Source organism: Struthio camelus, chromosome 3 (assembly GCF_040807025.1).
Source record: "Struthio camelus isolate bStrCam1 chromosome 3, bStrCam1.hap1, whole genome shotgun sequence".
Classification (NCBI taxonomy): Eukaryota; Metazoa; Chordata; class Aves; order Struthioniformes; family Struthionidae; genus Struthio; species Struthio camelus.
This window is the reverse complement of record NC_090944.1, coordinates 71,630,160-71,643,270: the sequence shown is the minus strand read 5'-3', so window position 1 is coordinate 71,643,270 and position 13,111 is coordinate 71,630,160. Positions and strand designations below refer to the sequence as shown.

At 40.0% G+C, this 13,111-nt stretch overlaps 1 long non-coding RNA gene across 5 annotated transcripts in view; it reads right to left on the bottom strand.

Annotated features, from left to right (window-relative positions):
- LOC104153122 (uncharacterized) overlaps window positions 1–13,111 on the bottom strand; it is a 72,983-nt gene that overhangs the window by 48,494 nt on the left and 11,378 nt on the right. For 3 of the 5 annotated variants that reach the window (XR_011140204.1, XR_011140205.1, XR_011140206.1), the window contains exons 2-4: window positions 1,965–2,062; window positions 1,197–1,380; window positions 109–228 (exon numbers count right to left, since the gene is read on the bottom strand). This is a non-coding gene — a long non-coding RNA (uncharacterized lncRNA). Of the gene's footprint in view, window positions 1–108; window positions 229–1,196; window positions 1,381–1,964; window positions 2,063–8,170; window positions 9,967–13,111 lie in introns of those variants that run through there. The other 2 variants (XR_011140202.1, XR_011140203.1) reach the window with 2 other exon arrangements.

Below are 13,111 nucleotides of genomic sequence, written 5' to 3'. Positions count from 1 at the left end.
ACATTCATTTTTCCATGATTTCTTCCTACAAAACATATTTTTGACTATGCAGAACTAAAATATTTATATTTGTCAGTATTACATTCAAAACAAACTCTGTAAACATACCAATCACTTTCTGACTTGGTCTTCTTCTGTTGAAAAAAGGACCAAAAGAATCTCAACTACTGAGACAACAAATTCTTCATTGCAAGACTACCTTCAAGGATTTCACTCTTTGCTGGACTCCTGGATAAGACAGAAAAGATCAATATGAAGATCATAAAAACTTCTTTGTCTGATACTTTTTATAATTATACCCACTGAGGGTGGAGTTTTCTGACTTGAACTCAGACATTTTATCTAAGCTGATCTTCTGCCATCTTAAGAAGGAAGAACCTTCATGAATCTATCAGGCAAATCCTTAACAGGTACAAACTTTCATAGTTCCTCCTCTTAGCTCTCACTTCTAATAATAAAATGTTCACCGAAAGCTCTATTCAAACGCTTTACACGTTTCTCAGTATGTGCGCATTTAAGTAGCTGATTGCTTTGGAAAAAATGGGAATTATCTAGACCAGTGCAAAAATATGCTACTTCCTATTAACTAAAGATTATACATATCTATTCCTTGGAAGAAAACACATTGTTATATTTCTAGAGTCTTCTAGAATCTAGACCAGCTCTATCTGCTGACACTGAATTCCTTAAAAATATTCTTAATCTGGAGCTTTCTCTCCCACCAGTTATTTAATTTGTTTCAAGGGCACAACTGCACAACTTTTTTCATTTCATGCACTCTTTCAAGGATCTCAGCTTCATCCCAGCTGCAGAAACACCAAACAAGACAAACAAAACGCTATCTTGGTTCTTTCATATTTTTTCTGCTGCTCTTCTCATTTCTCTTCAAGACTATTTTTCCACTCCAAGAGACTAGAACTATTCTCTTTCCCCACTGAGCTCAGGAAGCCCTCTTTCTTCCAACATCCCTTCTCCCTGTCTCTAATTCTCTTCTTCCTTTTGGGACAATATTCATCTTTGGGGCTTGTGTCTATTTACTTGGCAATGAGATTGCCACATAAAAGTTCCCAAAGAAATGTCTGCGTATCAATGCCATATCTCCTACTCTAGCACGGGTCCTTCTCCAGTACCACGTCTCACTACAAACTACTTAGTTTAAGTGGTTGGCAGGGAAATAATACTTTCAGATATATTACCTCCTTTCAGAGGGACTTAGAGGTGCAGTTTTAGCACAATGGCCACAGTGAAATAATCAATTCTGCCTGAAGGATGGACCTGCAGTATTCACACTTTCAGAGGAACTTCCGTGGCATTTTGTAAATGTTTTTCATGCATGTCCTCTATTTTCATTTCTCTCCATGTCTCAAGTTTAGGATATAGCTGAAATAAATTAGATCAATTCAATGAACAGTTTGCTACGATGTGTCTCTCAGTCATTCTCAAAACAAAAGAAACCCAAAAGTTTCTCAACCTATTTTCTGTAGACATATGCAAGTAACCTGGCCTAGGTGATTCAGTGTTTATTCCTTTCCAGATTTAGCGCTCCCTATGAGGAAAAAAAAATGAAGGGCTGTGTTTTAAATGCCTTGCAAAACAGTGGGTTTTTTCGCAGCCTTAGTAAGTATTGTTGTCATAACGATATGTTGATGCATGAATTGAGCAGTTTATTGTATCACTTGCACAAAATTTAGTATGTCCAAAACACATAGTTTGAACAAAGACTTTTTTTTTTAAATCAAGTACATGTAGGCAGCAGCACAATTGACTGAGTTTGCAGAAGTACGGCTTTGAAGAAGAATCCTGTTTTAATGGAGATTGTCTCTGTCTTTTCTAATGATGGTTAAGGCATTACTCACTGCACTTTGTAAGGGCAAAGGGTGAAGCAGTGCTAATGTATTGAGGAGGGGCTTCCCCTACACTGGCAGTGTGGAAAAAGAGAACTTTGTCACCCTAACGCCACTAACCTCAGAGTGTCTGCCTCGAGTGACTGAGAGAAATATCTGATCGAAGGAAAGACAGCAGAATGCGGAGGCAGGCAGAAGACATTTGGCAGCCAGCCTTTCTGAGGGGAGGCAAAGAGCAAAAAAGAAAAAAAAAAGAAAAATAACACTTTGAATGAATAAAATATGAAATAAGAACTTTTTTTTTCTCAAAAATCAGTAAGCATACTGCAGATGTAACCAATATATTTTATACATGGTGTGGGAGTTTTTTGAAAGAGGTTTTTACTATCAGAAAATGCCAGCTGGCGCAAACAAAACATACCAGCTCCTGCTCAGTCTCATAGAGTAAAGTTGGGCCTTCTGATTCAGGCCTGAGATTAAAAGGACAGTGCTCAACCTTTTGCTTAATGTGTTGACCACAAGAAGCTGATGTCAAGGAAACACTGCTCTCCGATTTTTCATTGAGGAAAACAAAATCTGTATTTGCCTGATACAGAAATCTAAAATTGAGGAAATTGCCAAGATCTCTTAGTAAGTCTGTGAGTATGGAGTATTATAAGTATAAGCAACCTCTTCAGCTACTGGATTCTCTAACAATCAGTGCGCTATTTATTATCTTAATAATTTTTTAACTTTTAATAAGCAGAAATTAAGACAAAATATGATCCTATCACATTTACAAATCAGGTACCACTCTGACCTTACTTCTTTTTCTACAGTCATGATGCTTTTTGCTAATGCTATGCACAACGGTATCTATAATTCACCTCAGAAGTCCTCTCCAAAAAGGCTTCTCACTGCAAATGGAGTTATTACATGAGGGATATAACCTCGACTTTCTCCTAGGGTGGGATACAGATTTGCATGCAAAGCAGTCTGGTCCTTAATGCCTGGATTAAATCATCAAGAACATTACAAAAGTTGGTATTTAAATTAAGAATAAATTGTAATTTTCAGCCATGGTGTTGCTCTATTCTAATGTTCTGTATACTGTGGCTGAACCATCCAACATCTGGACTGTGAATATGATACTGCCAAAGCTGTCCTCAGTGGCTGCCAAACTGCTGAGCCCATACGTGGCTACACAGCTTGATATCCAGAGAGCTCAACTATGATTCAAATTCTGAAAAATCACCAGTTCTACAGCTATAATATGATTCAGCAGTTTGAGGAGATCCTTCATAAGGAGGAAACAAAAAAAAAATCTGACCATAAACGGCATGCAGTCTTTAACACAAGAAGTATATGCCCTGAATGCCTTCACAGCAGAGCTCCTTAACTGCAATGGTTAGTACAAAACATGGCTAACCATAAGGACCAGGGGCTCCTCCAACAATGGGAAAAACCTCAGCTAACTCCCCTAATTTCAATGGTACGCAACATGTTTAAATTTGAATATACCAAAGCTTCTCCACGTGTCTTTTGCTGGTACTGTTTAAAGAACATTTCAAAACCATTAACCAGGTAGACAGCACACTTCTTTAGGAAAGAAAGCCTCCAGTGGTATTCCAAGAATGCAGCTAGCGAGGAGGATTCATTCCCTACAACACAAGGATACTTGATTTGTAAATCAATTAATGCTTGTGAACTGACAAGGAACAAAAGCTGAAATTTTGCGCGTGCACACACGCATACAAACACACGCACAGGCACTCACACACACACACAGGGCATTGGAGCCCTCAGTGTTACGCTAATTATTCTGTGTGCTCCAGTGGTGTTTACACATACAAAAAATGTGACCAAAGCTTGCCAAAATGAGGTGTCTACCATTCTGGTACACGGACGAGTTCAATTGCTAATTCACACTGCAAAACCTGTTCCTTACACCTGGCTCTTTGCCTTCCTAAAGATAAAAATAGTTAAATTCTGATTTTCATTAGTTATTGATTGTTGCGTCAGGCCAGCACTCCATTAAGCCATGAGAACACTCAGACTTCAAGCTGTGTTTCCTAACGCTGACTGGTCAGACAGGTCAGACATCGCCCATCCATCTGCACCATGCTCATTCTTCTGGAGACGATGCCTACAGTTCCTTTGCCAAGCAGATTGGCTTAATGAATATTCCCTAGTCCTTGCAAAATATGTGTTCAGCCACTCGGGAAATAATAAAGTGGAATAAATGCTGCTACAGTTCAAGTTGAGCAATTTTTTCAGCACTACAAAATATTGCTTTAGGAACGCTTGCCTTTAAATATAGTACATGAGAAAAATTGAGTCTTTTTTCCTCATTCTCTTCTCTTTACCGGTAATTCAATTGGAGATTGAGAGGTAAAATCAAGCACATCTGGGTCAATTAGCATGGAAAGTCAATTCTTTAAAACCTGATGGATGCCTCTGGGAATCGTGCGCTTCACAGCACGAATCTCAGTGCAGTGCCGCACTCTCAGCAACTCAACTCAATTAAGCCATTACGTGGTTCTTTAAATCTGGGGATCTGGGGGAATTGCTTAATTGTCTGCTTGTCATGGTTCCTCCTCAGGGAGCATGTAAACGTCTTCTGTTTCTCCTACAGATTTGCTGTGCACATAAGAACAATCCATTTTAGCTGACTTATTCAAAGCTTGTTTCTCCCGTGGGAAAATTAATCTTCCTCCTCAAACACTCCCCAGAGAAACAAAGCTCTCCAGTGGAAATAAACCTTTCCATCTATATGGAATACGTTTTTAATGATCACAGCCAAGTTTATATTTCCTCTTCCTTGCAAGCCTCAACTATTTCTCCCTGTTTTCACATGATCATAACTTTCACAACCTGTGATGGGGTTTCACTGTTCTTCTCAGTGACAAACAGCTCTGCAACACACTGGGACGTACCTAAAGCCCAATAAATCACATGCTGACTTTACTATCAGCAGAGCCTGAGCTAGCTGTTTAAGCATTTATACATCACTGTATTCAGTGGAAAGAGCTGAGCATCTCCAGAGGATAACTCATCCCACAGTCAGTTAGGTGGCAGAATGACACTTTGGGGGTACAAATCTGTCTCCACTGAGAGCTGTTCAGCATCCACTGAACCAAAGGGACCTACTAACGAGATTTTGAACAACCAGCCTAAGGTAGACATCCAACTTTTAGACTGATAAAATTAGTGAGATTAATCCCACCCACATCTCCCCAACACTGTCACGGTGACAAACAGCCAGTAAAGACGGACTGCCTCATACCACATCAGTGAGCTTCTCTTCACGTGTACACAAGTGACTGCTTTCACTCTTCGTTCACTTCATGTTTCAGACTGCTGAGCACCCAAAAACTCCAGCTGGCCTCAAAGGGAGACAGTAGCTGGGTGCTCAGAATTGTGGAAAATAAATCACCTAATTTAGCCCCTAAATACGGACTTAGAAGGCTAACTTTAGATTCTGATTTTTTTTTTAACTTGGCACAGTGTTAAAATCCATCCATGAGAAGAGTGAATTTTTTACCATCAAAGAGCAGTAAAACAACTTCTGCAAGGTCATAGAGTAGGACGACTAGGATTAGAATGCCACAAATTTTGTGTGCTATAACTAGAAAATGATTCTCCTTCCTAAATGTAACATAATTGGGGCATAGTCTGATAAATGGAGACTGAGTAAGCCACACTACATCTACTGATGTGTTCTGCAATGTCTGGATGCGTCCCCAACCCTAGCTATGAAAGGAAACGTAATTATGGTAATAGGAAAGTGCAGTCCACCCATCATCTGGGTTACCACACACATACGTAACTGATTTCAAATATAGAACTGCAGTAATGTCTTTTACACTCTTATCTTCTTTAGATCCCTGTTCTCTAAAGTTACAAACTTGACATCTTTTCCTCTGACAAGAGAAACAATCTATTTTGGTGTATGCGCTGTTGCTGAAGGTTTGTCATGTCGTTCAGTACATGCAGAACGGCTGCTCCCTGCTAGCAGAGAGCTGCCGTTAGGGGCAGACACCCCCACTTGCCCACACAGATCTAACCAGCCAGGGCATTTGCTTGGGAACAGCGGTGAGGATGAAGGGAAGCTAAGTCTGAGGAAGAAAGTTCAAGAAGGAGATGAAGATCAGGAAACCGGCAATCTTTACAAAGCAGCGTTGTGCTTTGGAGCCTATGCCAATTTTAAAAATGAGGCATAAGTCTCTTTTTGCTGTCTCAGCCATGAATGCAGGGCAGTGTAGAGATTCACAAGCCTGCTTTTAAACAGCCTAGCTTGACTCACAGCAGACTTGCTCACAGCAGACTAAGCAGAGCAGCATAGCACACAAGGCAGGCTAATTTACACAGCTTTCGGGATGGCAGTTTAGACACATTAGTCAGCTCCTCAGGCCTAAACAGGTATATTTGCATTTGTGTACTCAGAACACGTCACTCACTTGGTTTACATCACCTGGAGGACTCGGCTTCAAAAGTTGTGCAATATGTATGTGTCATTTAAAAATTTCAGCTGCAACCCAAGTACGTGCAAGGGTTCCTGACGGCAAGCACTCTGGCTCTCCTGCCTGTCTGCACGCCAGTGACGCAATGCCAGACACTTTTCCTCCTGCAGTGGAGTGGCATGCAATTATTTTTGTGCACCTTAGCTCGGGAAAACAGTTGCAAAAGTATGTGTAATGCCTTGGTTAGAGGAAAAAAGAGGAACTATTTTATTAACTTTCATCTCCTAAACCACAGTGTGCTGGATAGATAGATTTCTAGTTTCACCAAGTTATGCGGGTTGAAGTGGCTTATCGCCAGATGTTTATAAAGGTATTCGGAGGTATCTAAAGTTGAAAAGGAGGGTTTACTGTAACTTTAAAAAACACTAGTATCTTTAGGCCGTCATGCTTAGATGTTTACCACAAGATACAAGGAGTATAATCAAAGGCATCAGTGAGGAAACTGGGAGAAAGTGGGAATTGTGACCTACACATAGCCACACAAAGCCACCTTCTTGTACCTGCCTTGCTCTTCTGCTGAGTGAAGGCATGTGGCAGCAAAGTTGTCCCAGCCATGGCAGGGCCAGCCAGCTCCAGCACCGACAGCCCCTCCTTCCACACTCAGTGCTCTGAACAGTCACAAATCAGAGCTTCACGTCCCTTCCTTTTCCATTCAGAGACAAAATAACACAATAACTCTGTTCTCCGTGAAAATAATACTGATGCCCATGTACATGCATCCGGACCAGTTGTCCAACTGTTGTAGATTCATGGCATTTTAATTTCTTTTTTCAAACAAATCCATCACCACACAGGACCTCTTTTCCCTTCTGCTTTTCTTATTACTTGGAATTCACCCAGTTGGTGCCTAATCAGCCATGAGTGAAAGAAGAAAAATAGGGGGGTACCAGAGTAATCATAGCAATATCAACACAATCAAGTCAACAGCAGCTTGAAAGTTTTCTGGATGCTTTGCAATCCACACGCAAGGAGCACATATACAGTCCATCTTCTGATAAAAATGTATCTGCATCCTAGAGTTAATGCTAGTAGAGGACAGTACTAGACAGTTGATTTGCTTCCTGGCCATAAGATACAGTAGTATATATGGAATATATATTGTACATGTGATGAAGAAGGGACAGATCATTGCATGGCAACCGCATGTAGCATAGGCAATTCATTGCTGCCCTGCGTATTCTGCAGTCTTCCAGTCTAGTTCAGAGCTTATGTGTAAAATGCTGTCACCATGTTTATGCCAAGTCCACTCCGATGCAAGTGACTACATGAAATGTGACACACAGTGACTAAATATAGGCCTTCTTCCACAGCTGTCAGCAGCACTTTGAAAAGTTGCACTTGCACCTTGAAAAATAAAGACAAAAAAAAAGCAAAAACCAAAAAGGAATAATTTGCAATGAATAAAAATTTGACTTTCTTGCCTTTCTTCAGAAACAGCTCTAGTACCCTCCAACACCCACAGGAGCACAGGAACTATCATGTTTATCTTGGCATTACAAACACATATACACACATGAACATACATATACACACATGAACATACATACACAGACCCAAAACCCTCTCCCCAGGAATGTGGCCATCTCTTTACAGGTACATACCAGCAGGAATGCATACACTGTAGAAACAGAAGTGGAAAACAGCAATTTTTTTTTCCTACAGTCGTTTTTAGTCTGCTTGCAGCAGCTCCTTCCTTTAATAGCCACAGGCAAGGGATGAATTCAGACGAGCAAAAGACAGTCTAGGCATGATGTAAATGAGACCACACCATTCAAACACCCTCCCAGTCATGAGGAATGAGCATGGATGTAAATCAAATCTCACCTTTGTCGGACCAACCTCTTCTTCTTACGTAAAACAGTTTCCATGTAAATAAGATCACTCCTTCAGAAGGCCTGCCCGTTTCCACTTGTGAAGACAGGCACGTAAGTACATCGGTCAGTCCTTTTTATTAACTCTTAAGACAAAACTGAGAGGAGTGTAAGTAACTTTCACCTTTCTCTTACTCACAGAAAAGCTAGTTCCTTCTTTGGAAAGCAGTTTCTTGCTATGCATGAGGTTACATAAGCCAGTACAAATATTTCCTCAGTCTTCCTTTACAGTAAAGAAGGCTGCTTTATGAACAAGTTATTTGCCAGCAGAATACGGATAATTACATTTAAACATGGAACTTCTACCTTGCACTGCCAAGCTTTATCACTGACAATCGACTGGTCCCTTCTTTCCAGTTTAGCAGAATTGATAAAATATAACAATGGAAATGAGGACATCCCCTCACATTTCTTACATCCTTCTTTCCATATACAAATCAAACATCTCCAGAGTTGATTTCAGGAATTTCCATCCCAGAGCAAATGCAAAAGACATGTCCCAAAAGGTAAAGAACTAAACTGCAGCCAGACTTGACATAACATTTATCAGATGTCAGAGCTCACTGGCATCATCTCTAAAATCAATTTAGTTTTGGGATAATAAACAACATAAATATAAGCAAAGCACTACTGTCACTGGATAGTAATGTAATTACTTGGAACTCCTTAAGATGTCTAGGTTAAGAAGATAAACAATTTGAAGGTATTCAGAGAGGAAAAACAGTTCTGATGTACACTTCTCTCAGTAAGAAAGTCCTGGAGAAACAGAATAGGCAGACTCCCACTTCCTAGAACAAGATATAAGAGACTTAATGAAACTGCTAGTAATGGCACATGCTTTAGCCAAAAAGGTGGTTTTTTAATAGAATTGGAAAAGCGTGCATTGCGTTCCCACAGAAATGGTGGTAACACAGAAGTCGTCCAAGTTTAGAAGAATAAAATTGTCCATGTTTTTGATGTTTGCACCAAAGGAAAAACTATTGCTTTGAACATTTGATGGAAGAGTATTAAAGGAAATCATTATTATTATCATGGCTCCCACCAGTGATACAAGAGGCCAGGATCTGTCAACATTTTCCTTATAAATCCATCTTTCAGTAGAGTCTAAATTGGCCTGAAATAGCTAGCTGGGACAAAAATATGGATTGTGTGATCTCTGGAAGCAAAACTCCATCTGGCTGTTTACAAAATTATAGTCTGAAGAAAAGGAGAGAGCCCATGAGAGCGGAAGAGGGATAAATTTTAGAAGTTAAAGTTATTTTGCTTGTTTTGCTTTACAGAGCTAATCGGTGATCAGGAACTGAAAATAAAGTTTTGAGTCAGAAAGTTTAAGCATCCAAAAGTCTGCATGCACATTCAATTGTCTACAACATTTTCTTCTAAAACATGCAGCTGCCACATAAAATAGGCTGTCATAGGGTATGGAGCTCCCATACCCTATGACACCCAGGATGAAACTCAGAGGACCATAGCAGGAAAAGAAAGTCCCAAACATTTCTGATTTTCAGCAAAGAACTACCTTATGCCTAGTCCTAAACCAAGGCTATGTATAACACATGATTATTATACTGATTTAATAAGATAGTACGTTAGGCTTAAAAGGTAGCACTCAAACCAAGGATAGATGAAGTTTTCCTTTTTGAGTCAGCCTCCAAAAGGTACTTACTCTAAAGTTGTACACTTTAATGGAAGACAAAGAGGAAATAAAAGGAGAAATACAGTCATGCAGCAAGACTGATTTGGCAGATAATTCATTTTACTGACCCAGAATACTGGTTCCCATCCACTGTTCTTGCACCATTGCGCTGTTAAACACCTCAGATCTCATTCACCTAGATGCAGCCCATCCTCACTTTCCATGTGCTTCTACAATTTCCTCCCACATTTCAAGCTACGCAGCTGTAAAAGAGTCAAAGACTTGAAGTCCATTACCATTGCTCTGTATCAGTCTAATTAGCCATCCGGCAGAACGGCAATGGCGCAAAACTCAGCACGGGCTGGCGCTGAGAATCTCCCTGGTAAGCCAAGAAGCAGGCTACAGCTGGAATCCCAAATGCATGTTAATCTTCCTTTTCAGCCTTCTAGCCTACTAACATTAAAGCAGTCCTCCATATCTATAGCTCAAATTCTACAGGAATCCGAGTCAGTTAATTTTCATTTTGGCACCAAAATCAGCAAGCAGATATTCAGATTTTCCCAGCAAATTTAGTCACCAGGGGAGGTCTGAGGCTATTCTTTCAGTCATCTGTCCATATGTTTTTCTGCTCTGCCCTTTGTTGTTTCTCTCAGCAGTTCTCCTTTCTTGCCTCTGCCGTTCCAATTTGTCCCACTTACTTCCTCTTTTTCACTCTTTCAGATCCTGCTTCTTCATAACACTCATCCCCTTCCCATTCTCCATTCTCATGGTACCACAGCCCTGTATCTAACCACCTTTCTCCTTTCAACTGCAACGTCCCCAAAGTCTACCTAACTTACCTGCACTTTGATGAAACAGCCATCCCTTCTTTCTCCTATCCCTCCTTGGTTCTCCCCTGCTTCCAGATTTTACAAGCTCTTTTATATGAACAATCTCTTAATCTGTGCAGCACAGCAGGCAAAATGACCTGAGTGTGGTCTCCTCAAGGCAGGGGCTGTGTTGTACCGTGCATTCCTGCAACACTTTGCACAAAGTGTAACTTTTGGGCACCAGTTTACTATTAAAAACTGCTACCTCTTCAATTATATCCTAAATTTACTAGTTTAACAAATGATATAAAGCCTCTATATTTGAATTAGCTGGTTAGTGAGATCCTTTAAGAATTTAACTACAGATTCTAAGATGTCATTTAAACTCCAAGGCTTACAGCAGAATTACTCTGTCAATAAAATCTATATAACAGCATCTGAAAGAAACTTTGACGCAAAATCTTACAAGAGATAAATTGCAGTTGGTGCGAGACCAATAAACACACTGTAAATTCTGAGGGTTTGCACAAGAAACACAGAGCCGTGAATGGCTATTCCAGAAATGGAAAAATAGAGAGCCTCCTAACATCCAAATAGGGTGAGAAGACAGTGTTCCAACAAACAAATCAGAAGTGGAAAGAAAAAAAAAAGTCTTCTCGGATCCAAATAGTTTTGAAAATGAAAACAGGGATTAAAAAAAGAATTAAAATATGGGAAGCTGAAGCCTATTCCCATGATATTTTATTGTGCCACTCGAAAGAAAACTAAAAGCTATGTCCTGCTGCAAAGCAACATCCTCTATATTTTCTGCTGGTTTTAGGTAAGACCCACTGATGACGATGGGGCTCAAAATAGGTTGGGAATTACATCAGTGCACAGAAATAGAGGTCATGTTGCTTCTGCTTTTTTTTTTTTTTTTGAATGAAAGGATGATTTTTCTAACCTTCTAACTGTGCACACTTGGGAGGTGGTAGATAAGGCAGATAAGGCCCCCACATCAGCTTTTCTCTGCACTAATCTGCAAAGCCATGATTATGAAAGAGCAGCCGCTGGTAACGCTGACAAGTCTGGAAATCTATTACCCTTTGCTATGAATGGCAGGAAAATCCCTCAAGGAATAACCTGCACCAGCTCTCAAAGCTGGAGGCACCCACAGTGCAGCCTGCACTTGAGTCTTCTGAAAACGTCCCTGGCATGTCACACTTCTTTCAGATCCTGAGGGGTTATGGCAGAAGTCCCACTAGGACTACAGTAAAGAGTTGCTGGGAAACTGCTCTGTGTTAGATGGGCTCTGTAGGGCCACTTAGAGTAAACTTTATAAACATTAAAATGGTCATGAAGCAGCTGTGAGGGGAGGTAGGGCCCCAGTATGAGTTTTATCAGAGGGCAGTTTAGTACCGCCAGCTGTCAAAGTGGGCTCTCACAAGACGCACTCCTTTCTGCTCTGCTCCTCAGTAACTCCCTCTGTAACTCTAGTGATGGAAAAGCGCTACGTACAAGTAGCATTTCATTCAGATAATGAAGGCCAACAGGCCCAAATGCAATACATATTCAAGCACAGCACTCAAGCAGGAGTACAGAAGGTGCAGAACAGTTGCTGCAGATCTCCAAGGAAGTCCTCAGTGCTAGATCCCTTGTTGTTGGATTCACAGGCTTGACATCCAAAACCAGGCCTTTGAACTACTTAATCCAATGCTTTGTACTGCAAATCATTCACATCAATTGGATTTGTTTTAGAACTAAGTAGCGATAGAAAACAGTATAATTGCATTAACAAATTTGTTTTTACATGATAGGCTTCGATGACCCAAAATGAATCATAGTGTATTTTTAAGTCTTCCCTAATATGGGCCAAAAAAATAAATTTTCTGTTCCTTGAAAAAATAACAGGATTCCAAACTTCTCCTCAATCCCATTTATAATCACACACACTAAAAAATTTCCCCTGAAAATTTCCAGTGAAAATTTTAAACGTGTTTTTCAGGCAAATTAAGACCAGTAAATTATTGATACCAAATGAATTTCAAAATAACCCCGCCAATGTTTTTCATTCCCAAAATCAAAAGAGGACCAATGTTCTGTTAAAAAAGAATGTTTATGACATACTAAAAAAGAATTCCAAGTGTTTTCTAAGCTTCATTTTTCTGAAAATTAATACAAGTGATGAACATGGTCTATTTCATCAGGATGCCACTTTCTTATGAAAACAAACTTTGATGAAAGATTTCCAATTGCCTTTGAAATTGATGTGACAGAATGTTCCTGGTGACTTTTTCTGTCAGTTGAGAAAATGGTGGGCTGCATAAGATAGATGAAGAGGGAGGTAGTTGGATGCCCCATATTGAAACTTTAAAAAAAAAAAAAAAAGAGTTCTGAAAGGGATTTTCGTAGCCTGACTGCCATCATAGTTCCGATGGGCTCCCTAGGAGGAAAATCAACATTTAACTGC